The sequence below is a fragment of the Moschus berezovskii genome, chromosome 10 (genome assembly GCF_049115385.1).
Source record: "Moschus berezovskii isolate FMDL1 chromosome 10, NW_MosBer_1.0, whole genome shotgun sequence".
NCBI lineage: Eukaryota > Metazoa > Chordata > Mammalia > Artiodactyla > Moschidae > Moschus > Moschus berezovskii.
The window spans coordinates 87,497,417-87,521,813 of NC_142469.1; the positions used below are offsets into that span (position 1 = coordinate 87,497,417).

At 40.2% G+C, this 24,397-nt stretch overlaps 1 protein-coding gene across 12 annotated transcripts in view; it reads right to left on the minus strand.

The window, feature by feature from the left end:
- HIVEP2 (HIVEP zinc finger 2) overlaps nucleotides 1–24,397 on the minus strand; it is a 218,845-nt gene that overhangs the window by 95,294 nt on the left and 99,154 nt on the right. For 9 of the 12 annotated variants that reach the window (XM_088840792.1, XM_088840794.1, XM_055433119.2 and 6 more), the window contains one exon: nucleotides 1,688–1,800. The exons of 1 other annotated variant lie outside the window; for it this stretch is intronic. The gene's annotated coding sequence lies outside the window, so the exon portion shown is untranslated. Of the gene's footprint in view, nucleotides 1–1,687; nucleotides 1,801–22,038; nucleotides 22,096–24,397 lie in introns of all 12 variants that reach the window. 2 more of the 12 variants (XM_055433116.2, XM_088840793.1) reach the window with 1 other exon arrangement.

Sequence of the window (24,397 nt, forward strand, 5' to 3'; positions counted from 1 at the left end):
CCCATGAATGGCAGTACGCTAGGGTCCCCTGTCCTCCACAATCTCCCAGAGTTTGCTCAAATTCAGGTCCACTGAGTTACCCTAAAAAATTTCCCAAAAGTACCATGTGCCCATAACAGTAAAAATTACTGGTCACAGGTGAATCTTGGGTCCATGAACCCATTCAGGCCACATGAAAAAGTTCCCTGGGTTTCCACACTTAATACCTCCGCACTCACTGGATGCTCAAAAGCTATACAAACAAATCAAGTTCCAGGAAAGTTGCCAAAGGAAGATTATTCTAGACAAAGCTAAAGCAATTGTTAGCAATGCATAAACCATATTCGACAGTATCCCTGAAAAACCAACTGACCCAACACGTCTAAAGATGCCCACAGGTAAAGCAAACACTGTTAGTTTGGTTCTGAAGTCTATTCCCTGAATGGTTAGACACTTTCTTCTCATTCACCATCATTCATCAGATTTTTAAATACCTTCAGTTTATCCAGAGGAAAATTAAGTAACAAGCTGCACAATTTAGAATCATGAATAAAACATAGAGTTTCAGAAACTCAAATCTTGTGACCTGAACTAGGAATACAAATTTTTTTCCACGTTTTGTGTTACTGTATAAAGAATAAGCATTTGCCTGGTTAAAACAAAAATTACCAAACCCTAAAACCAGTATTGTTTAGATTTCTGACTTTAAAACTCTGTTTGACAGAGCAGGCTTTACTATACTGCCATCTTAACAGTAACCAAAGTCCTGATCCCAATAATTTTGGCTTGGCAGCCCCAAAATTTGCAAAAAGCCTAAACTCTTCCTGGTTAAGAATTCTGTACCTTAAGAGCATTCTGAAGTAACACAGTGCAACAAGGAAGCTAGATTAAGCAAGTCCTTCAGATTGCTATTCCTATCACAGAAACCAAGCCTTCTGCAAAAAGAGAATAAGGAGAGTTACTAATTTACTCAGGGGCTTCCCAGGTGGTGCCATAGTAAAGAATCTGTCTGCCAATGCAGAAGACACAATTTCAATCCCTGGGTCGGGAAAATGTTCCTTGTAGCAGGAGACCCCAACCACCGTCCCCCCACCCCCGGGCCACACGGCAGGAAGTGTGTGGATGGCAGGCAAGTGAGCGAAGCTTCATCTGTATTTACAGCTGCTCCCCATCACTAGCATTACTGCCTGAGCCCTGCATCCTGTCAGATCAGCAGCAGTACTGAATTCTCATAGGAGCTCAAACCTACTGCTCTTGAATCATCCTGAAACCACCATCCCCTGCCCTCAGTCTGTAGAAACACTGTCTTCTACCAAACCAGTCCCTGGTGCCAAAAGCGTTGGGGACTGCTGCCTGACACCTTAGATCTGAATCTGATACTATACAGTACATAATATCTCACTAAAAGTAAAATCTGATATTCTCACATTACCTCAGATTACAACAAGCAAATAATCATTACAACAGTAAATGAAAGGATCTGGTTTCAAACTATAAATGACAACATTTTCTAATCTTCTCTTTTCATCAGGATAGTTCTGCTGATGTGGTGAAGTTCATTTAGATAGCATCCTAGACATCTTTCACAGGTTTTGAGGGCCTCAAATTATGAATGTCAAAATTTCACATAAACCTCAATATTTGACTTGAGAGATCATTCCAATAATTTTGAAATCAAACCACACAGAAAGTACTTGACTCAACTTACCCAGTGGCTAAATGTTAAAGAATTGGTCAAAGAGTGTTCCAAACAAATCAATTCACTTAATTTTTCAAGTAGATCCGATTACTGTTGTCTTTTAAAAAATTCAAAGACTCCACCTATTGAGGAAAGAGAAAAAAACACAACAAAGGATAGCATTTAAGTCAGAGGAGCATTATATGATCTATATATTATTAACATGGAAATCAAAGAAAGATTATTATTATTATTATATATTCTAAGTTACTGTGCTACTTAAAACTGTAAAACAACAAAAGCATCTGGCAACTAGATTAAATTTTCCAGTTTGAAAATAAAAAGAATGTTCAGGCCCAGAAAAAGCAATAAAATAACAATGTGTGAGAGCAGAAGAGTTTATTTTCAGTACTGATTGGCACAGGGAAGTGATGACTATATAATGTCAGTCAGGATATGTAAAATTAGAGATGAGGAAAAGATGTAACTGACTACTTTGGAATTCTATTCATTGATTCTTATTAATTTACTGATGCAATGAAAATGTGGAGGCTGCAGTTCTTTATAGCAGGTAAGTCCTAGTTATAGGCAATCTCTCTTGAGGAATATAAGTGAATACCCAGATAGATCATTTGGGAGAATTCACTAGCATAAATTTCCAAATCATTCTTACACTGTTACACCCTGTCTCCCATAGAAAGTGTTTACTAAAGACCCATAAACAGCTTAATTTTGGTTCATAAGTAATATCAGTTAATTCTATTCATCTTACCCATAGATGTGTATTTTCTGAAGCTCAAATATTAACTTGCTATCTTAGATTCAAGAGAAAGTCTGAGAGAAGGCAAAGCTGTATCTCAACTGACGAGAACCAAAGATAAATGGGAATCTGGGAGGCTGAGCAGAAGAGTGAGAAAATTGGACAGCTTCTAGCTACTTCTGAATCAGGTCCCCCCAGGGTAGATTAAGTAACTTTAAAGTTCTAGGACATAAGACACAACTATATTCCAGTGAAAGTTAAAAATCTATTTCAAGGTCATAAATATATAATTTTTATAATGCAATTTGGAATTAACCACATACTGTCACTCCCCAAGTCCCACTACACATACTGTTAACAGAAGAATTGAGTTACCTCAGTTGTAAAAGAAAAAAAAAAGGTTTAAATAGATTTGTTACCCACTATTTGAAGGTAGATGCTCCAACAAAACAAAACAAAATTTTTCCTGCTAATGGAGAAGACAAATAGTAATAATAATACTAAGTAGAAATCCCCAGTAGCCATGGGAAATATGTTTTCACTTCCAAGACAACCAATGTCTAGATGCTAGTCTTGCTGCTATTCAAGAAATAGTTATCTAGGAAACTCATTTGGATATGGTCCTCATTAATGGTGATAAATAGCCTTAATTATTATTCTAGGGTTCTTGCCATAACTATGACAAGACAAATGCCAAATAGTTTGGTTATTTTAATTACACTGGACCAACAAATAGAGCACCTAAACAATGAAATGCAAAATGGTACAATGCACATAATTTTCACATTGAGTATCTAAGAGCTGTGAAATATTTTTTTGGTACTTTTCCAGGCCCTTTATGAAAGAGTTAGTTATACAAAGGTGCTTTCAAACAATGTTCAGTAGCTAGCTTCCGATCATCTCTGAGTTCTTACACAATGGTTTTGTGCTATCATACTGTTTAGGTTAGTCACTTTCTAGGAAAATCCAAGGGCACTGCCGATCATGATACAGAATGACTTGAAGATTCTAAGAATCCTTTCTTCATTGACGCTTCAATGTATAATGTGAAACTGACCTGTACAAGTGTCTAGATCTACCATCGCTCTGTTCATTATTTAGATGAAATATTGTTTTCTTAAATTATGTATTCATAGTTCTTGCTTCACTTCTTGCATCATTTTGTGGTTGGCCACCAAGCCAGTATCTTATGTAGGTTTTTTGTTCACAATATAACAAGTATGCTCTAGTTTCAAACTAACTAGGACTATCTGAGTGGTCAGTGAGTTCAAATTATTTAGGAATTTTTCAACATGAGTGCTCCCCACCAAGCTTCAAAAGCAGTAAGTACAAAATATATTAATTATATATATGGATGATTTAGTTAAATGATTGACGTAATTTACACAGAAGGTACAGATATGTTGCCTGTGTAACAAGGGAGCCCCATGTTTGCAAACCACGATACAACATTCCTTAAAATGTTCATTTCCTTAGAAATGACTAAGAACTGAGAGACGATGGTTGATTCCCTATAACTTTTACACCATGCAGTAGTACCTATCTAAAATAATTTTGTAACCTGATGAAAGCAGTTGAATCTACACCTCATTACATTCATTTTGTTTTTATTGCCTGCCTTACCACACTAGGAAAAAAGGAAAACAAGACCAAAAATAAAAAACAACCCCACCTCAATCAGTGGTATTTGGGCTCCATCAGAAAATCTAAATACATTTGAACTTTGTATTTCTGTCAAGTATGTGGTCTAAACAATAGAATAATTTATCATTAGCTAATATCTGATTGTGCCTGTCACCAACTGGCCTAGTTTAGTCATTTTTGTGTAATAAATCCATACACCTACAGTGCTGGATTAGAGTGACTTTCTCTGGCTGAATGGTTCCCCATGTAATAGACAGGAACCATGCTCCCAGGCTACTCTAAGAACACTTCAGCTGTCCAAGCTGTTGCCACAGTGAACACAGTAAATTACTCTCTCAGGAGCATGGAAAACTACCCTTGAAGACAATGAAGGGCACCGCGGAGTAAGTTTGTGAACTGTATTGTCTTCATAGCCCTGTACTATGGATCAGTGGTCACGGAGATTCCTCCTTGCACGGAGGATGAGGCTGAGGCCCAGAAGGTTGCAGACACTTGTCCTGGGCCACAGCCAGTAGGGAGGTCTTCTGACTACTCTTCCACCATTTTCCCCTTTACATCACAGAGCTTCTTTGCTTTCCATAAGCAAAACTTCAATAATCTTGACCAGGAGCTTACTGAGGACCAACGACATTAAAGATGCTCTCAGTTTAGGAAGAGAAGGTAATGGGTGCAAAGTGAGCGAGAATAGGCCCACAAATACCACGGGAGTCACACTACCCTCTAGAGTATAGTTATAGTCAAACTACTTCTTTGAAAACTTAATAAAAAACTGGCCAAGAAGAATAAAGAGACCGAGAATACCTTGAGACTCTTACATACCCAAGATATTTGGGCATATTTTGGCAAAGCTCCAAAATAACATTTAGAAAGCAGTGTCCTAACAGCCAGAGTTATTAGCACAGCTGCCTTACTGGGTCGTAAATATTATTTTTCCTTATAAATACATAACAACATTGAAGATGTTTTTAACCAGAGAAACACCCTTAATCCAACCACGCAAACACAATCATATTCATTAAAAAAAATCTAATCTAGTATTTATTTGCCCCCATGAAACCCGCTTCAGTATTCTTGCCTGGGAAATCCCATGCACAGAGGAGCCTGGTGGGCTACCATCCATTGGGTCCCAAAAGAATTGAACAGGACTTAGCAACTAAACAATAACAACAAAGCATATTTTCACAAAGATGCTCTCATAACACTCTCATGCATCTCATGCATAAATACGCATTCTATTTGTTCATTTAACACTTCATAAACACATTCTATATTTCCACATAAGTCACAAAGTTCACATTTTCATCAGCCATATAATATTCCATCAGTTCAGTTCAGTTCAGTCGCTCAGTCGTGACTGACTCTTTGTGACCCCCATGGACTGCAGCACACCAGGCTTTCCTGTTCATCACCGGATCTTGCTCAAACTCATGGCTACCAAGTCGGACATGACATCATAGTCCATACGGTTTCCATACTGACTTAGCCATTTCCTTAATCATTCCTATATGTGGGAGTATTTCAGATATTCTCATTTGCTTTTTATTTTATTTAATTTTTAACACCAAAAACATTTTGTATTGGGTTATTTAATGATGCTGTGATAGTTTCAGGTGACAGTGAAAGGACTCAGCCCTACATATATCTCATTTACTTTTAACACTAGAAACACAACATTTTCCTTAAAACATTAACAAATATATGATTATTAAATCAAAGGGTATGAATATGTTATGGCCTTCATAAAAAAGCCTTATGGATGTGAAGAGATTGAAATGACCTATAAAGTCACCAGCCACATATGAGCATTCTACTTTCACCAAACTTCCTCACCATGGCATGTGATTAATTTTTTTGATTTCTTTAACATAAAATGGCATTTCAGAGTTACTTTTCTATTTTAATGGAAATCATAATTAATCTCATATTTTAAGATAATTTTATTATTTCAAATTTAATATAAAATTAAATATAATTCTATTCATATAATTTGACTATTTTTAAGTTCTAAGTTTTATATGAATTTAAATGGTCTTCAATATAATAAATACATTAATTGTCTACAAATTGTCCTATAAGTTTATTTTTGGATATTCACCAGTTAATATGTCTGGCATGTATTTGGATTCTCAGTGTGAGGTATATATTCAAAGGTTTTTGACAAATCCCGGGCTCCCATTATCCTGCTTACTAAGCTTGGTATGTTATATTTTATGTATAGATGGTATTATATGGGTTCATTTCTGGCTTCCTCAATCTGTTACGTTGATCTACATATTTAAAAGGGAATGTTTGTTCAGACCTAGCAAGTGTTATGTGATTGGCATTGAGTAATATAGTTTTCATGTGCATTATTACATGAACTTGTGTGCATTAGGTAATTTTAATTATTGTTACTGTTTCATAGTATGTTTGAACATACAGTAGGCCTAGATTCTATTCCCTAGTCTCTTTTTTTCAAATATTACTTTATATTTCCTTGTGTGCACATGTATACTTGAGAAATCCTCACCTGTTTTCCCAGATATATTCTTTGATTAAGTGCATTTTCCACCCTCCATATTCAGCCATACCCAAACAATTCTCATTAACAGTCTGAAAAGAATTGTGTTGAATCACAAATATACACATCTGTTCAATATTTTGTTTTCTCATGTGAAAAAAAACAGTATATTATATGCACCTCTCTGTCTACTACCTTTCAACCTTTATATTCAATAAGCATTTACATGTCTTTTCCTAATTTCCATTTCACTTGCTTGGAAATATTTCATTCTCAAGTCCAGCTACTAAGCTGCATTAATTCCTCACAAATTCCCCTGAATAATACCCTGTATGTGTAGGTGAACACCGATGAAATACAAGACAAGTATTTTAAGTCCTATCTTAAATAAAACATCTTAATTGTCTCAACAAAAATGAAAATAACCTGTCTGTAAACGAGACAAGCACCACAAAATAATAGCTCCAGTAACCACTTTATTTTCTTAGTATATTTACAGAACAAAGCCCTGAGTTCATTTAAAATGAAGCTGAATGACTGAGGTTACCAAATACCCTCCTCTTGTCCCTCCATCTTGACCAATATCTCTGATTTCTGTTCTCTGTGAAATAGGTTTGGATTAAAAGGAGAGAAAAAAGAACACAAAAAACAATAGGGAAATGTAAATGACTTAAATTAAATAAAATATTTAAAATGTAAACTTGACTGAAAATAGTCCACGTGTTGTTATATTAATACATCGTAATTAAATCCACACATTATCTTCCTTGATTTAACGAACCTAGAACTTATTAAAAAGCCTTATATTTTATGAAATCTAGAACTGTAGATACTATTTTGAAAAAGGAGGAGAAGGACATACAGAAGGAATGGGAGGGGAGAAGGCAGAAACATCTGCCTTGTGAAGGTAGGCAAATAAGGACAGAAGCCATTTTCCATCCACACTTAGAAAGTCACACTTTGTGTCAAATTGAGTGAAAGCATGAATGATGTGCTTCTTCACTTTCCTGAAGAAAAAACACGTAGAAAATGTGGCAAATATTTAATCTGAGGCTTGTTTCCTGAAAGACTGCAAGATGCCCACAAATTTTCTTTCCCAGAGTTCAAAATAGCAAGCTGAGTGGGTGTAAGCACTTCAAGTGCAAAGTAAAAAAAAAAAAAGGTAACTAAGGAAAAGGAAGTCATACTTTTTGCTCCTCAGTTTGAGAATTTTAAAAGAGGTCCTTTAAAGGAATTTTAATGATTTGGATCTAGCATCTGCCTGGAATCAGAATACAAATACAGTCCTGAACACATAAACAGAGCCCTTCAGCCAGTTTTAAATGGTACAGTGTCCATGTAAAGACCATATTTACAACCTCATTGTTACAGTAAGAGTGTGCAGTTTCTACTCAGTTACAACCAGATACCTAAATACAGCAGTGACAGAAAGGGAAAGTTAGTTAAAGGACCATGGGGGTCGCTGCCACGCCCAGGAAGAGGGACCTTCTTCAACAGGGCTATGAACACTTTATGGTGCATGCATATGAGTCACCATGGGAGCTTGTTAAAATGCAGACCCTGATTCTACAGGTCTGGGTGGGGTCCAACTTTCTTAAAGTTCCCAGGAGATACTCATACACTTGCCTGAGGTCTATACTTTAAGAAGAAAGGCTCGAGTCAATCACAATGGCTTACTGACTGGCAGACAACAGAAATAATCAACAACAAATGTTTGCAAGGCACCTAACAATGGGTTACGTGTTAGAGGAGATAACCAAGTGCATACGATTAGCCCTAAGCTAACCCACAAGAAAGAAAGTGAAGTTGCTCAGTCCAGTCTGACTCTTTGCCACCCCATGGACTCCTATGTCCATGGGATTTTCCAGGCAAGAGTACTGGAGTGGGTTGCCATTTCTTTCTCCAGGGGATCTTCCGACCCAGGGATAGAACCCAGGTCTCCCACATTGTAGGCAGTTGCTTTATCATCTGAGCCACCAGGGAAGTTCTATAAGAAACCATAAGAAACTATTTTTTTAAAAATTAAGTGATAAATGCTAAAGAGTGTGGTAATGATTCTAGAATAATAGGTACTGAAAACAGGAAGAGATCAGACAGGGCTGGAATAGTGGCAAGGGGTTTCAAAGAGCCAGGTAGACTTGGTTGAGCCTGCAGCTGGGAGGATGTGGATAGAGAAAGAGCCAGGGACCAGAAAAGGACATTCTAGAAGGGAGCTACGTGCCTGGAGTTCCAATAAGAGAAAACTACATCACTTGCTTTCCAGCTGTAAATATCATCATTAGAAATTTTAACCAGAATTCATTTTCAACCAAGTTTAGGGAACTTCTGACTTTGTTTAAAATGTGTACACTTGGGACTTACAATGCTGTTTTGGGACAGTAAAGCAACAGGAAATCTTTTAGTCTTAAATTTTCTTCATTGGCAATGCCATGTGTCATTAATGACATTTGATAGGTGTAAGCCTGGTAGCAAAAAGGTACTATTTTTGTATATATATCTGGGCTTCCCTGGCAGCTCACATGGTACAGAATATGCCCACAATGCAGGAGACCCGGGTTTGATCACTGGGTTGGAAGGATCCCCAGGAGAAGGGAATGCCAACACACTTCAGTATTCTTGCCTGGAGAATTCCATGAACAGAGGTGCCTGGTGGGCTACAGTCCATAGGGTCACAAAGAGTCGGACACGACTGAGTGACTAAACACATATTTATGTAATGTATGCCTTTGATTAATCTATGTCTTTAATAATGAATGATTTTAACAGCATTAGGATAGAACTTTTCACTGTAATAGAATTAATAGTTTTCTGTTATTCAGTGTTTCCTGTTATTCAGAGTATACTTTTATTAAAAAATAAACACTTTTTTCTCCTAGAAGATACTTTTGGATGGCACATACCCACACAACACCCCCACTTCCAGCAATATTCTTCCTTTTTCTCCCACACCGGCTGACAATGGGAAGAAAACATATCCAGAAACAGGATGAAATTATCAATGAATTATATCTGAGGGCTTTGGGGTTTTTTCAAAAAAATCTCCTTAAAGAGATTTTCTCACCAACCCCCAGTAGGTCGGATATATTGATCCAACAGAAAAGGAACAGAGGATTACAAGGGTCAATATAAACATGGAAATTCGAACTCTAAACTTTTTTTACTGAAGAAAATTATAGGGAGACAAGGGTACCAGTAAGCTGCAGGAAGGAAGAAAGCATTTGAAAGAGAAACAGTGTGTTTTAGTCCCAAGGCAGGTCAACACTCTCATCAAATTCCAGTTCTGTCTTTGGCACTATAACCTTATTGTGCGTGCATGCTAAGTCACTTCAGTTGAGTCTGACTCTGCAACACTATGGACTGTAACCTGCCAGGCTCTTCTGTCTATGGGATTCTCCAGGCAAGAATACTCATGCCCTCCTCCAGGGGATATTCCCAACCCAGGGATCGAACCTGCATCTCTTACATCTCCTCCGTTGGCAGGCAGGTTCTTTACCACTAGTGGGATGGGAAGCCCTTCAACCTTATCACCTTATCATAAAGAGTAAGAAAAGATATGTGGGCTACTTGCAAATACTACACTTCATGTGAACATTAAAAGCCATGACTGTGGTTTAATTACAACGACTGTGCCTTCTATGTTTCTGTCCTATAAAACTTCCCTGTGTTTGCTGGAAGATGAAATTTAGGTAATGGTTTATGGCAAAACTCTCCAAGTTCAAAGTCTGTAAACTTGAACATGATAAGATACATTCATCACTACTGCTGTGCTAAATAAGGCCCTGGGTTTGCTTCCTGGATCAGGAAGATGCCCTGGAGGAGGGCATGGCAACTCAATCCAGTATTCTTGCTGGAGAATCCCATGGACCTGGTGGGCTACAGTCCACAGGGTCGCAAAGGGTCAGACACGACTGAGCAACTGAGCACACACACACACATTCAGGATGCACCAGTGGTTACCTATTCCCCCAACCTAACCCACATAGGCATATACTCATAATGACAAAAATCAGAGATTACTATGAGACTGTTAACCATGAATGGCTGCAAAACACCAAGTAGAAGGCAAACGGACATGCCCTAATAAGATCACGAGGTTTATCTTCTACAAATCTCTTCCTCTTTCTATTCTGAACCCTTTCAGGTGTCCTCCCCTAACTAGGTCAGGGATCGTGAAAGTGGCACTCCCCATCTACTGCAAAAAAAAGAGCTAATATTCTTTTTCATACTTGGCTGCTGAAAATGTGATACATTCTCATTAGAAAAAGAATTTATTTTATGAAAATAAACAAAAGTACTTGAGACAGGACAAAACTTATTATAAACAAATAAATAACGGCTGGTGATGAGGTGTATTTGGGGAATGCATTTTACTAGAATAAAAGTAAGAACCACTTCCCCTCTTTTGGAGATGCTGTTATTAATACCGTGAAGACCCTGTGCAAGGTACCGTGTCCTCTAAACCACCACAAGACACGGTCTGCTTTCAGTTTTGTGAGACCATTTCTCTTTGAATTGAACTGGCCCTTCTGAAGACAGTTCCTCAGTGAGACATATCCTCTCCCTCTCCTTCTCTCTCTTCCCTACCCCCTGCCCTCTGGTGTGGATCTGGCCTTTTGCTTAGTCATAAGACATAGCCCCACGTTTTCTTCTCTCATATCTCTCCCTATAATGCTCTGTGTTTATGCGTCCACCTACTTTTAGAAACACCCACCCAAATTTATCAGCAGTTTTAAGAGTTAACTTTACAGTAGCACAGACTTCTAACTGCAAGCCTGCGACCACTGTGGAAAACATTTCGGTGAAAGGGAGATTTCCCAAGCCAAAACTGATGTCCTCACTAACCGGGCTGCCAGGCCTAGATCAAATGAAGGTCGACACACAGTCCCCAGAGGAGGCTGTTCAACTCGTCGGGTCGGTTCCCCTGAGCCCTGCCAAGGAGGCCCTGCAGACTGACAGCCGACCTGGCAGAGCTGGTGTCTTCCCCTGGGCGGGCAGAGAGGCCCTCCCCCAAGGACGGGCACCAAGAACCGGCAGAGGCAGAGCCCAGCTGAGAGGCTGGGGGCAGCCACTTGGGGCAACACAAAGGCAGTTCCCTCTGCCTCGGGAGACTTAAAAAACCCTGATGATGACTTGGGCTGTCGAAATGTGTACTGTGAGACAGGTCATCCCTCCTGGCACTGTGGGTGCATGAAGCCCAGGCCGAGGTAGCAACAACAGCCTGGCCTGAGGACAGCCTGCTCCTTACATCAAAGCTGGAGGCCCTGGGAGGCTGGCGAGCAGCCAAAGACGCAAAGAGCAGCAGGGGAGTGTGTTGCCTTAGGATAATAGCAAACTGGGACAGGGTAGAGTCTGTGAATTCTAAGCACTGGGGAGGTCTGCTCAGAGATTTTACCCTCTCCTGTCAGGGATGTGATTTAATTTCCTTTGAAGAAAAAAAAAGAAAGGGAGAAAAGAAAAGAATATACATTCCCAAACCTTCTGTCTGCAAAAGCAGACACCACAATGCAAGTTAATGCACTCTGGTCCTTTTCAGCTTGCAGCCACTGTCTAAAACAATAGGGCTAAGTGAGATGTGACATTCTCCTGTCCATCCTAACAGGGCATTGAGTCTAAGGGGTAATTAAGATCATTGAAATGCAAACATCACTGTTCCACTGCTAATATCCTCCTAGATATTTTCCATCAATTCTGTTTAATTAGAGGAGCACCGCATGTTAATTATAACCTGACAGTTTTATTTATTTGACAGGACACAGCATAGAGTCTCATTTTGAGTAAGGAGAATGAGAACTTAGGCTGAGGCTTCAAACTCTGTCACAAAGATGACTCAGCTCTCCATCCTAGAATGTTCTACCCAGAAAAGTTGACCCAACTTGCTCCCTGGTGGCTCAGTGGTAAAGAATCTGCCTGCTAATGCAGGAGACATAGGAGACATGGGTTCAATCCCTGGGTCGGAAAGATTCCCATGGTGGAAGGCCTGGCAACCCACTCCAGCTTTCTTGCCTGGAGAATCCCATGGACAGAGGAACCTGGCGGGCTACAGTTCATGGGGTCACAAAGAGTCGGACATGACTGAAGTGACTTAGCACACATGCACGCACACTCAACAAAAATGGGGGTTCATTCAGGAATGAATTATCTTCTCTCATCCTTACTTTATTGCATAGCTTTTTGCATTAAAACAGAAAACAAAGTAAGAAAGAAAACTCTGGAAGGGAGTAAAGAAAAATCAATCCATTACTCTCCCTTCTGTAATCTTAAAATGTGATTCCTCAGGACCAGGATGGATGCTGTGAGTGAACCGAAGCCCTTTCAAGGAGGCAAGCATCACAAGGAAACATGGCACCTGTGGGCCAACGAGTGACTGGGTGTCTCCGTGAGAACCCGCACTGAATAAATCCTCCTTAGAACAGAGAGGACCTTGTGAGTGTTCCTCCAGAGGAAATGAATACAAGTTGAGGTCACTCAACCCTAATCCACTCTGTACATCAGGGTGATCCTTCCAGCACACATGCTCCACTAAGGCGGTAGTTCGTCAGGGCCCAGCGAGTCACCCCTAGTGGCATGCTGTGGGTGGAATAACTTCCAACTCCTTGCTCATCCAGTGTGGGGAAGGCCAAGGTACAGAGTTTTACTTGATTGCATAAAATGTAGAGCTATTTTCAGCTTGTGAATCATCGCTCTGGCTCTTTTACCAGTCCTAAAGCCATAGTACAACCCTATTCAATTTTAACTTATTTGAACAGAAGCAAACCCTTCAACTTAATCCTGAGGAATTTCAAAAAAAGATGAAACTGTAAAATGAAAGGGGGTAAAAAACAACCAAAAGAGTTTTACAAATATTTGCAATTTAAAATGGTCACCATTGGGATGCAGTGGTTCCCTTCTATTATCTTGGAACTCAATATACAAACCATGGACAATTAACACTCAGAAGGACTTGGGTGCCTAAGGACACAAAGCAATTTTGTTTTAGTTACACTTCTAAGACTTCGAAGAGAAACATTAAATAATGGAGATTTTTTAAAAACTGCTAACTGATATAGGAAGAAGCTTAGCTATTTCTGTAATAATTCCACTGGGATTTGTGCTAGATATTATAAAAACAGGATGTTTTGTTTGTTGTTCCTCATAAAAGACTACCAAACTAGTCAGTTATAAAGCTACAAAAGACAACAAAAAGACAAATCTATGTGAAGTATTTATGAAGCCAGATGGAATTTTTATTCGTGTATTTAAAATTTTTGCTGAATGTGGGATGACCTCTGGAGACATATTTCTTGTTTTTATGAATGCCAAAAAGGAAATAGTTACATAACATAATTCTGCAGTGGTCCAATATCAGAGTGCAGAGAACTTAATCTCAAATACAGGACGGTCAGAGATGAGTCTTCAATGCTAGGACCTCTTAGTTTTAAAATTAACATGGATTAACCCATTAATACCTGTCCCATTTAGATAGAAGCTGATTCCAATAATATAAAGATTCCAATAGCAAACTTTTTTTTTTAATACTCCTTCAAGGCAATGTGATAAAGCTACTGGTACCAAAGGATAATATTAGTGTATTCAGAGATGGTTTTAAATGGGTATGACTAGCACACCCAGATACACAATCTTATCTGTGTGTATGAGGGGAAAGAAGGAGGATGGAGCAGGGGTTGCTGCTGTTGTTGTTCAGTTTCAAAGTCGTGTCCAATTCTTTTGCAACCACATTATATAGCCGTCAGGCTTCTCTATCCATGGGAGTCCCCAGGCAAGAATATTGGAGGGGGTTGCCATTTACTTCTCCAAAGGATCTTCCCCGACCCAGGGATGGAATCCGAGTTTCCTGCATTGTAGGCAGATTCTTTACCGCTGAGCCACCGGGGAAGTCAGAGCAGGGGTCATCACTCTGTAAATTAAATCACAGTTTTTCACTACTTCTGCCTAAGTAAACAGAAGCCTACATATCCTCCTCATGTCCTGACCCACAGAGCTCCACTTAGGAACGAAGAGTAAGTGGAGAGGCAGGGCATCTAGGAAACGATCTCCAGGCACTGTTCACTCAGAAGCTTTTTGAAATAGCTGGGAAACCCACTCAAAAAACTACACCTGCTACCAGCACTTCATGAATGAGTCTCCATTCAAGCCAGGTCCAAATACCTGGTTGACCATGAGTCTAGGAAGGAAATAAACGCTTCTCTTCTCTTCTTTTAGTTCTAGGAGGTACAGCTAATCAACAAGGTTTCATTTTCTATAAAACTATAAGGAAATATCTTTTTAATATCCAACCACTTACAAACTATTCTGCCTGGTGAAATAAAAATTGTTTCCTAATTCAGTATCTATAATTTGCAGTTTCGGTCACCTGCTAACATACTCAGCAACCATTTTCTCAGTAGCTGTCACACACCAGGCACTGTGCTACATCCAAAGGTCCACACATGTATTTTCTGACCTCAACAAATATCTGGCGTGCAGGCAGGAGGGAAAGTGCCATAGTCCAGGTTACAACAGCACCCTCAGGAGTGAGGTACAGGGGCCAAAGAAGGGCTGAGAGTGAAAACCCTGGAAATGGCCTGGAATAACAGGAGAAGCTTGTCAGGCAGACAAATGGAAAACCAAGTTTGGGAGGAAACAGTATATTTGGTTTTAGAACAAACTAGGTGTGAGGTTTTGAGGTGCCTTAGGAATAGTCAGATAGGGACTTTCTTGGTAGTCCAGTGGTTAAGATCCCACGCTTCCAATGCAAGGAGCGCAGATGTGATCTCTGGTCAGGGAACTAAGATTCCATATACCACATGGAGTGGCCAGAAATAAGAAAGAGAATTTTCAGGTAGACATGTCCAAGCAGACAGCAGGACATACAGATATAAAACCCACAAGAATATGGGAGCTGAAACCCAGTTTGGAAGACCACTAGCATCACCGGTATCTAGGGTAATATGGAGCAACGGGCCTTGTCAATGATTTGGGAAGCTATAGAGACAAGAGGCCTAGGGGCTGTACTTTGGGGAGAGCCACAAAGACTGGGGAGTAGGGGAGGGGCTGAGGACAGAGGTGGGCACCAGGTCACCAGCATCACAGAGCCAATTGGAGAAACAATTAAATGACAAACGGTGCCAAATACAAATCAAAAAATAGAACAAATAAGTCACAGATTTCACTGAATTTCAAAATTAAGAGGTTACTGAGATTCCTTTCTAAAGTAGGTAGTCAAAACTGTGATGCAGTTGAGATAGGTAACTTGGGAGGTAGAAAATCCATTAGGATTATTGGTTTCAGTTTGCTTGCTTGTTTACTTCCAAAATGTAAAATATTTGAACATGCTTAATTTTTCAAGTTGGGAGATCTATTTAAAAGCCATAGACCTGAAAAGAAAAAAATGTTCTAACAAGATTTTACTGAATTACACTTTAGCCACAGTGGAGAGACAGATAAAACCTGACTGTGGGAAAGTAAAATTTCAAATTCTCAACAATTAAGTAATGACTTACAATATTTGGGGGAACCAAAAGGAATCAGTAAGAAATTACACAAAACTGGAAACATTTTAAAAGTAAAACCACTAAGAGGCAAAGGTAAACTTTGGTCATAGGATTTTTCAAGCTGAATAAAACTTTACAGATCGGATATCCACTTAAATTCCTTCTTTTAAAACAGATTTTAACTCCATGCAATAATACCAACTTCCACTGGGAAATATCAAAACCATATTTAAAGTATGCAAGATGAAAAGGTCATGACAAAAAGGAGGCAGTTCCTAAACCTGGCAGTTTTAGGATTCAAAGTTCCCAGTGAGTGTACCAGAAGGATTTCTGAAAGGGTTCCCTCAAGGGTCCACTGACATCCCATACTCTGAGCACCTCATGACTAACTCATCCTGCTCAGACTGATGTCATGTCCCTCAGGGGTCGGTCCTCACCCTGAAAGTTACTACGTGACCAAGAAATCCTGAAAAGAGTAAATGAGAACTTATACCAACGTAAAAAACAGTAGTGCCCATGTGATGACTTGTGTTGTGGCATGACTGCAGCTGAAAACTCAGTTTCATTCATGTGATGAAAAAGTCAGGAAAAAAAGTTTCATTAGAACTTTGGAAATGACTTACAAAGTCAGCTTCTGGGAAGCATAAAAAATAATAGAAGCGCTTTTGTATTTTTTTCATAAGTTTAATTTATAGCTTTCCAACTCCCTTGGTCTTTATGTTTTAAATAAGATTTGAGAAAAAAAAAAAAAATCACCCAGAGGAAGCATCTTCATCAGACCTGAAATAAATAAGGCCTGGTAATAGGATTTAGGCTCCCAGCAAAGACTGGGATCCACCTGCCCTCAGTCTGGCAAGATTTAGGATTGTGGTTCTTTCACACGGAAACACACACATACACTGAGCATTACCTTATTTCTTTACAAGAAGTAGCAGACAGTTGTGGCAGCCTAGACTCTGTTTAGAGTCAGACTTTCATAAAAAGAAACTTAAAAGTTTGGGCTCACTGCTGAAAACATTAAGAAAATAAAAGATCTAGAAATAGTAATGGAGTTTGAAACAATCGTCACATAGAAAGATATAAACATTTTATACCAACATTTACTGAGTTCTTGCATCCCATCAGTGTCCTAAGTGATTCATGTGTATTTTCTCGTTAAATTTTTCATGAGGTAGGTACCATTACTGCCTCCCTCAGAGAGGGCTTAAGGATCCAAAAGTTTGAGAAATTTGTCCGTGGCCTCATAGTAAATGCTGAAAATGCCTTTTTAATCTACGGAGTCTGACTCTAAACCAACGCTCTTGAAAAGATATATATAGTGGCAATATAAAAAGTTTCTCAAGTTGAAGAAATCCAAGTACCTTGTAATTGTGTGTGTGTGTGTGTGTGCTCAGTTGCATCTGACTCTTTGCAACCCCATGGATTATATCCCACCAGGCTCCTCTGTCCACGGGGATTCTCTAGGCAAGAATACTGGAGTGGGTTGCCATTCCCTTCTCCAGGGGATCTTCCCTATCCAGGGATTGAACCCAGGTTTCCTACATCGCAAATGGATTCTTAACCGTCTAAGCCACCAGGAGAGCCCACCTTGTAGTTACTTGCACTCAATTTTCAGTTCCACTTATGATTTTGATCTGGCAAATGGATCGTAAGTGCCAAACCAAAAAAAGTTTAATATATTGAACCATTCCTAATTATTCGCTATGTTGGGACTCCTGAATCACATGGTCACAAGAGTTTCAGGTGGATCAACCAGGTCTATATATGACAATGATGGAAATGCTTTCAGGTACAGAATGAAGGTCATTACTCTAAATTTGGCAACAAAATCCAAATTTTTCTTATACAGCTCAAGAGTATCCTTTTACCTAGATCATTGTCCTAATTTACTTTGGCACGAAAAAGTGTTTATTACTATAAAGTATGACTAAAATTGATGGGTCTAGAGGACTTTATATGCCCATGTTCCAGTAGATTAATTTTGGAGGGCATGCCATGCTCTCCTTCTCTAGAAAATACAATATTTCTTTGTTCTTAAAGAAAAGCCAAAATTTCCAAAAAGGAAACAAAATGTCACAGCACGACATTCTTTTCAATTTTGTTTTAACTTCATTATTGGAAAATGTCTATATTTTATTTTTCTATCAGGAAAAGCACTATGCTTTTCTTATAAAATGTTCATGATGAATTTCCCCCCCTCATTTATTCAATTATTCATTCAACAAAAAACTGTGTCCTCCCAAAGTCATGATTCTTGTCCTCAAGGAACTCAGGGGCTAGTGATGGAAAGACACTGAAAGCAGATTGTTGCTGGTAAATCCCTAACAAAAGGCATGCTAGGTAATCAAGACACTATGTAATAGTATTGGAGTAAGGCAGTGAGTGAGTGAGAGTCGCTCAGTCATGTCCAACTCTTTGTAACCCCATGGACTATACCCGGCCAGGCTCCTCTGTCCATGGAATTCTACAGGCAAGAATACTGGAGTGGGTTGTCATTTCCTTCTCCAGGAGTAAGGCAACTCTTTCCTAAACGTACAGTATTTAAAATTTGGGATCTAAGCATCCCTCTTGTCATGATTTGAAGCCTCAAATTTAGGGGTGATTAAAACTGACACATGTCAAATCCACTACAACTATATATATATTTTAAACTTGTTCCCAGATACCCTGGATCCAACTTGAAAATCACCGGTATAGATGTTTAGAAACTTCCCCAGAGATGTCATTGGCCACCATTCTCACACTCTAGTTGCATAGACTTATCACTCAGAATAACATACTAATATGTGCAACTTGACAAATTTAGAGGGAAAGTGAAAAAAGCCCATATGATTATCAGAATTGGAAGACCCTTTCAAGTCTTGGAGTCACCATCTTTTCCAAATTGGATGTTTCTTGTCCAAAATGAAAAGCATTCCTATCTTTAGTGTAAACATTTATGATTTGATATAGAAACAAAGAGTAAGGTCATTATTGTACTTATATTTTAATTATCCAAATTCTTCTTAGTGTAATTGCATTCCTGTACAACACATATCTTTTTTTAATTAAACTGTTCCTTTTGTATTGAGGTACAGCAGATTAACAATACTGTGATAGTTTCAGGTGAACAGTACAGGGACTCAGCCGCAAATATACATGTATCCATTCTCCCCCAAACTGCCCTCCCATCCAGGTGACCACATAACATTGAACAGAATTCCATGTGCTATACAGTAGGTCCTTGTTGGTTATCCATTTCAAACACAGCACTGAGAAAACATCCATCCCAAACTCCCTAACTGTCCTTTCATCCCATCCTCCCCTCCAGGAACCATAAGTTTGTTCTCTGAGTTTCTTTCTGTTTTGTAAGTAAGTTCATTTGTACCATTTTTCTTTAGATGCCACTCATAAGGGATGTTATCCGATATTTCTCCTTCTCTGTTTGACTTATATCATTTGGTACAACATATATCTTTCTTTTCCATTTCTAGGCTTGCTAAGATTCTAGTTGCTTTCTTATTGATTTCCTTCAGTTAGCATCTCAACCCATAGATGAAGGTGCTCTTCTTTTCCTCTTTTGGCAAACTTTGGCAGCCTAAGTACACTTGGCAGAGGTTAGACACAAGAGCACGTCCAAATGGAATTCAAGGAGATTGCCAGATGCCTATTTTTTCCACATCAGAGAAGCAAACCTTAGCTGGTGCAGTTCGTCTGCCCGCCAAGTCTGGGACTTAGGGTGGGAAGGTCCCGTCCGCTGGAAGGGAGAGTCTGAGCCACCTCCCCAAGGGTCTCTTTGTGGTTTGGGGGGAAGAACGTATTCAAAACAGGTGCAAGTTGGATGACTGCATCTCATCTTCCGGCCTGTCAAAGCAGTTCCACTTAAAGTAAACTGTTCTGAACATTTGCTTTGAAACCTACTATTTGAAATTTGGAATGTGTCCCTTTGTAACCAGTGTCACAAACAGTGGTTGGCATTCCAGGCTAGCCTTCAAAAGTTTATATAACCTGATTGAGAAGTAGCCTAAGGCAATGTAATAAGTGGATTCTAGGGCCTGCTCACCATATATGGCATAGCTTCTATCAGAAAAAAAACAGTCACACTGGGGACTGGCGTCCTTAGATACAAGACTGCTCCTCACTGTTCCCTACACAGGCTGTGAAAATCTAAGTAGAGTGCAAAGAGGTAAATAATGAAGACAGAAGAGCCAGATGTGTTCCCCAGGATCAGAGGGATGGCTCAAGGTCATTGGAAGATCTCAGTGGCTCTAGGCTTTTACAAAGGCTCCAAGGGCGGACCAGTTGCTGATGGCAACAGACGTGGCAGAAAAGTGGAAGAGAAAGGAGGACGCAGAAAATAAGTGAATCGGAAGCAAGGGCAGTCCTGAAAAGGGAGCTCCCTACAACTGAGGGTGAGAGGAAGAGAAAGGGAATTCCTGCCACAGCCAGCAGGGGAAATCCCCGGTTTAGGCTGCTATTCACTGTGTCACGGACAAGGAATGTTCATTATTTAGCAATTTAACCCTCCCAGGCCTTACTTTCTTACACTGTCTTCTTATAGTCAAGCTGTATGTTGTTCAAGACAATGTGCTTCAGGCTGGTAGATAAGCCATCCTCCTCAGACTGACTGTTAGCCTACAGAGGTTCTCAACCCGTGTACACAGAGGGGCCATGTCTTGGGTTCTTTCTGGTTATCATGACCAGGGAGGAGTTGCTATAGTCATCTAGTGGGTAGAAGCCAGGACACTGGAAATAGCCCACAATGCACAGGAGAGTCCGCTCATAGCAAGTATTATCCATAGTCTGATGTCAACAGCACCAAAGTTGAAAAACCCTCTAAACTTTGTGCTGCAGTAACTTTTGTTACCTGTGAACTGCATCCCTGATGTGTTTAAGCAAGTGATGATAACACAAATCCTGCCGACTACACTATCACTCAGACTGCAGTGTAAAGACCAAGTTTCCACTAACAAAAATTCTGCAAACACCCAACAGCACTATTCAGTATTATGAAGCATGACATTTGTTTTTTCACTGAAGCAATTAGAGAGAAAAGAGTAAGAGAGCAAAACTTGAAGAGGATGGCAGAGTCTGGCACAAACTTGAGATAGATATCACCTGGATCACACTGCAATTTTCTAGAGCAGTGTATGGTACAAGCGCCTGTGGCAATGTAAACCCTGCCACCAATGCCACATCTGGCTTCTTAGGCAATTCCAGGAACAGCAGCCATATTCCTCCCCAACATCCAATGACAACCCAGGAGCATCAGCTACTTCCTGGAACGCTCACAGCTCCCCCATATTACAGTAATCATCCCCCCCAGGAAAAGCCTCACTGGGCTGTCTATGTGAAACATAATGAAAGCAGAGTCAATAATCAGGACAACAAAGAGTTCCACGACCCGGGCAAGCAACATAACCTCTTTCTGGCTCTCTCTTCAACTAAGTGAGTTTGACTTAGTCATCTCCAACCTCCCTTTCGAGTCTCACCACCATGATTGTTTTCTCTCCAGACGGTAATGAGAAGAGGAGGCTGCTCCAAAGAAAGTAGGTAAAGCCACTGTGTGAAACCCTCCACCGTGAGGGCTCCAAAGGCGGGATGCCTGTGAACAAGAAGCACACGAACTACCCAAACAGTAAGCAGTCCCCACAAGAGCAATCTTTTGGCCCCAAGCTTGACAGAGAGAGTCTCTGTTTATTTCAAGGCTACATTAGGAATGGGCCTTCCCAGGTGGTGCTGGTGGTCAAGAACCCACCTCCCAATGCAGTAGACGTAAGAGACACAGGATCGATCCCTAGGTCAGGAAGATCCCTTGGAGATGCGCATGGCAACCCACTCCAGTATTCTTGCCTGAAGAATCCTATGGGCAGGGGAGCCTGGCAGGCTACAGTCCACAGGGTGGTAAAGAGTTGGACATGACTGAAGCGACTTAGTGTGCATGCATGTTAGGGACGATGTTGTTAAGACCTCAAGGGACAACCTCCACATGTACACAGTGAAAAAGAACTATTCATTACACACTGACCTCGTCAGCCTCTGCCTCCTGCACAGATAAGCGTCACCTCCGAGCACCAATTTCTCACTAGGAAGAAGAGTACAGTGCGTTTTTAACCATGTCTTTGTCAGAACCATCGCCAATGAAAACAAACTGGGAGGGACACAGCAATAGGAATTGAGCGCCCTTTAGTAGTTAGCAAACACATACTTTACTTCTTAATAACCTTTTGGTAGGCGCCCAAATTAGGTCCAGGGAACCGCTCAGCACTGCTGCTTGATCTGAGCTTGTTTTCATTCACTGCTCTACTGCAAGAATGAATATGGTTTCCCCTAGTCTCTCCCCTGAGATTTCTAGTCTGTGTTTTTTTCTGTTCATATGCTTCAGTTCAGTTCAGTTCAGTTCAGTCGCTCAGTCGTGTCCGACTGTTTGCAACCCCATGAATCACAGCACACCGGGCCTCCCTATCGATTACCAACTTCCGGAGTTCACTCAAACTCATGTCCATCGAGTCGGTGATGCCATCCAGCCATCTCATTCTCTGTTGTCCCTGTCTTCTCCTGCCCCCAACCCCTCCCAGCATCAGACTCTTTTTCATTGAGTCAACTCGTCGCATGAGGTGGCCAAAGTACTGGAGTTTCAGCTTTAGCTTAGTGAGGCTATTTAAAGTAATAACGTCAAGGAGAGATTTGAGGCTCCACCAAGTATGAAAAGCAAAAGATTATATTTCTAGTTCTCCATATTTTTAAAAAAATCTGAATATGAATACATAATTAAAAGTGCACCATGCTAGAGACATAGATGAGAAGAAGAAAGAAACAAAAAACCATTTTCCTCCCATTTCAACATAATCACAACTTCCCAAGGCTATGTTTTCCCAACTTAAAATGAGTATTTTAATATATGTTTGAAATAGGAGGCTTTTCCGATAAAGCATGTTTGTTTGCTGGGCTCGTTTGTCACTCAGTTTTTCTCAGTAAGAGCTGGTACTTAAAAAAAAACATCTGTTGTGTGCATTTGTGAATACTTGACAATGGTTGTCTCATTACTTTTGGCCACATGCTGGCGAGAGGGGAGATGGCAGCTATTCCTGCCCCATTACACTAGGAAACAGCTAGCAAGGGGTTAAAAATAGGGTGACTTTCACACTCCTCCATATTCTACCTACTGCTCCCAGGCAACCCCCCCCCCGACCCGCAACGGAGAAAGGAGTGACAAGAATCCCCCTGGAGTCCTTTACTGCCACCGCCACCGCGACTGAAGCCTCGGTAGACAGTACTTTTGCGGTGAAACAAAAAGGCAGATGCAAGGAGCTGACTTCCCTTTCATTGCAAATAACTCTGACAGGACTAGCATGCTACAAAAATCAATAGCAGTAACGGATGCCTTTTCTGGAGCAGCCTGGGCAGTCAGCTGGACAGGGGGCATTGCTAAGCCCAGGCACCCGCCTGGATCAAGCACTGCAAACAAGCTTCACCGGAGAGAAGCATTAGTAATTTACTTATTAAAGAGATAACTGTAAAGTCTGATACAAACAGACAAGCATCAGTCCCTCAACGCACAGACCAAATGCTTGACTTGGCCACCATAAAATGCAATGAGCGATTGAATCTAGGTTCCATTACTTCACTTCCCAAAGTTTAACGCCCTCCCTTTCTCCTTAAAAAGATGACATCTCCATGTGCACAAAGAAATGGCCTGCAAGGGAGTGCTCTGGTTTAGAGGGGCTCCCCGATTACACTGAACCCACACAGGAAGTGAAGGGAAACCTCAGTGACTAGCCTGTACTAACCTGGTCTTCAGTGTACAGTGCAGATAAAGGGAACTGCTCGCTTTCAATCTGGTTCTAAAATAATAAATATTTCACCTTATCCCAAAGAACACAAATTTAATCAATAAGTGCTCAAACAATCCCTTCTGTAATCATTTTTCCTGTTTCACAAACACAGCAGTAAGCATACATTTGTGACAGTCGGAGAACAAGAGACATCTCTATGACCTCAATGATTTTACTTTTTAAATTATATCTAACTGCCACCAACCAGCAAATACAAGCAAAAAATAAAGAGGTCTAAAACACTGTTATAAAATGGGAGCTTGAGTTAACGAGCAAATTAGAAAAAAAATATTATGTCACGTGCCATCCAATGTCATCTGTCAAGTTTTTAAAAAATCCAAGTATAGAGAGAATTCAAACAGTTCTTCTACAATAAGCTATTGTATGGTTCACAGGTCTGGGTCATTCACAACTCCCGGAAATAACTGCATGGTGGCCAAATGTTCTTATTTTCTATGTTCTCACAGGCTTTCAGGACCTGTGTAAATTGTTTTCCAAGCACCATCCGGCCAAAATGACCAGGTTACTACTGATAATTATGCTTGCCTGTCT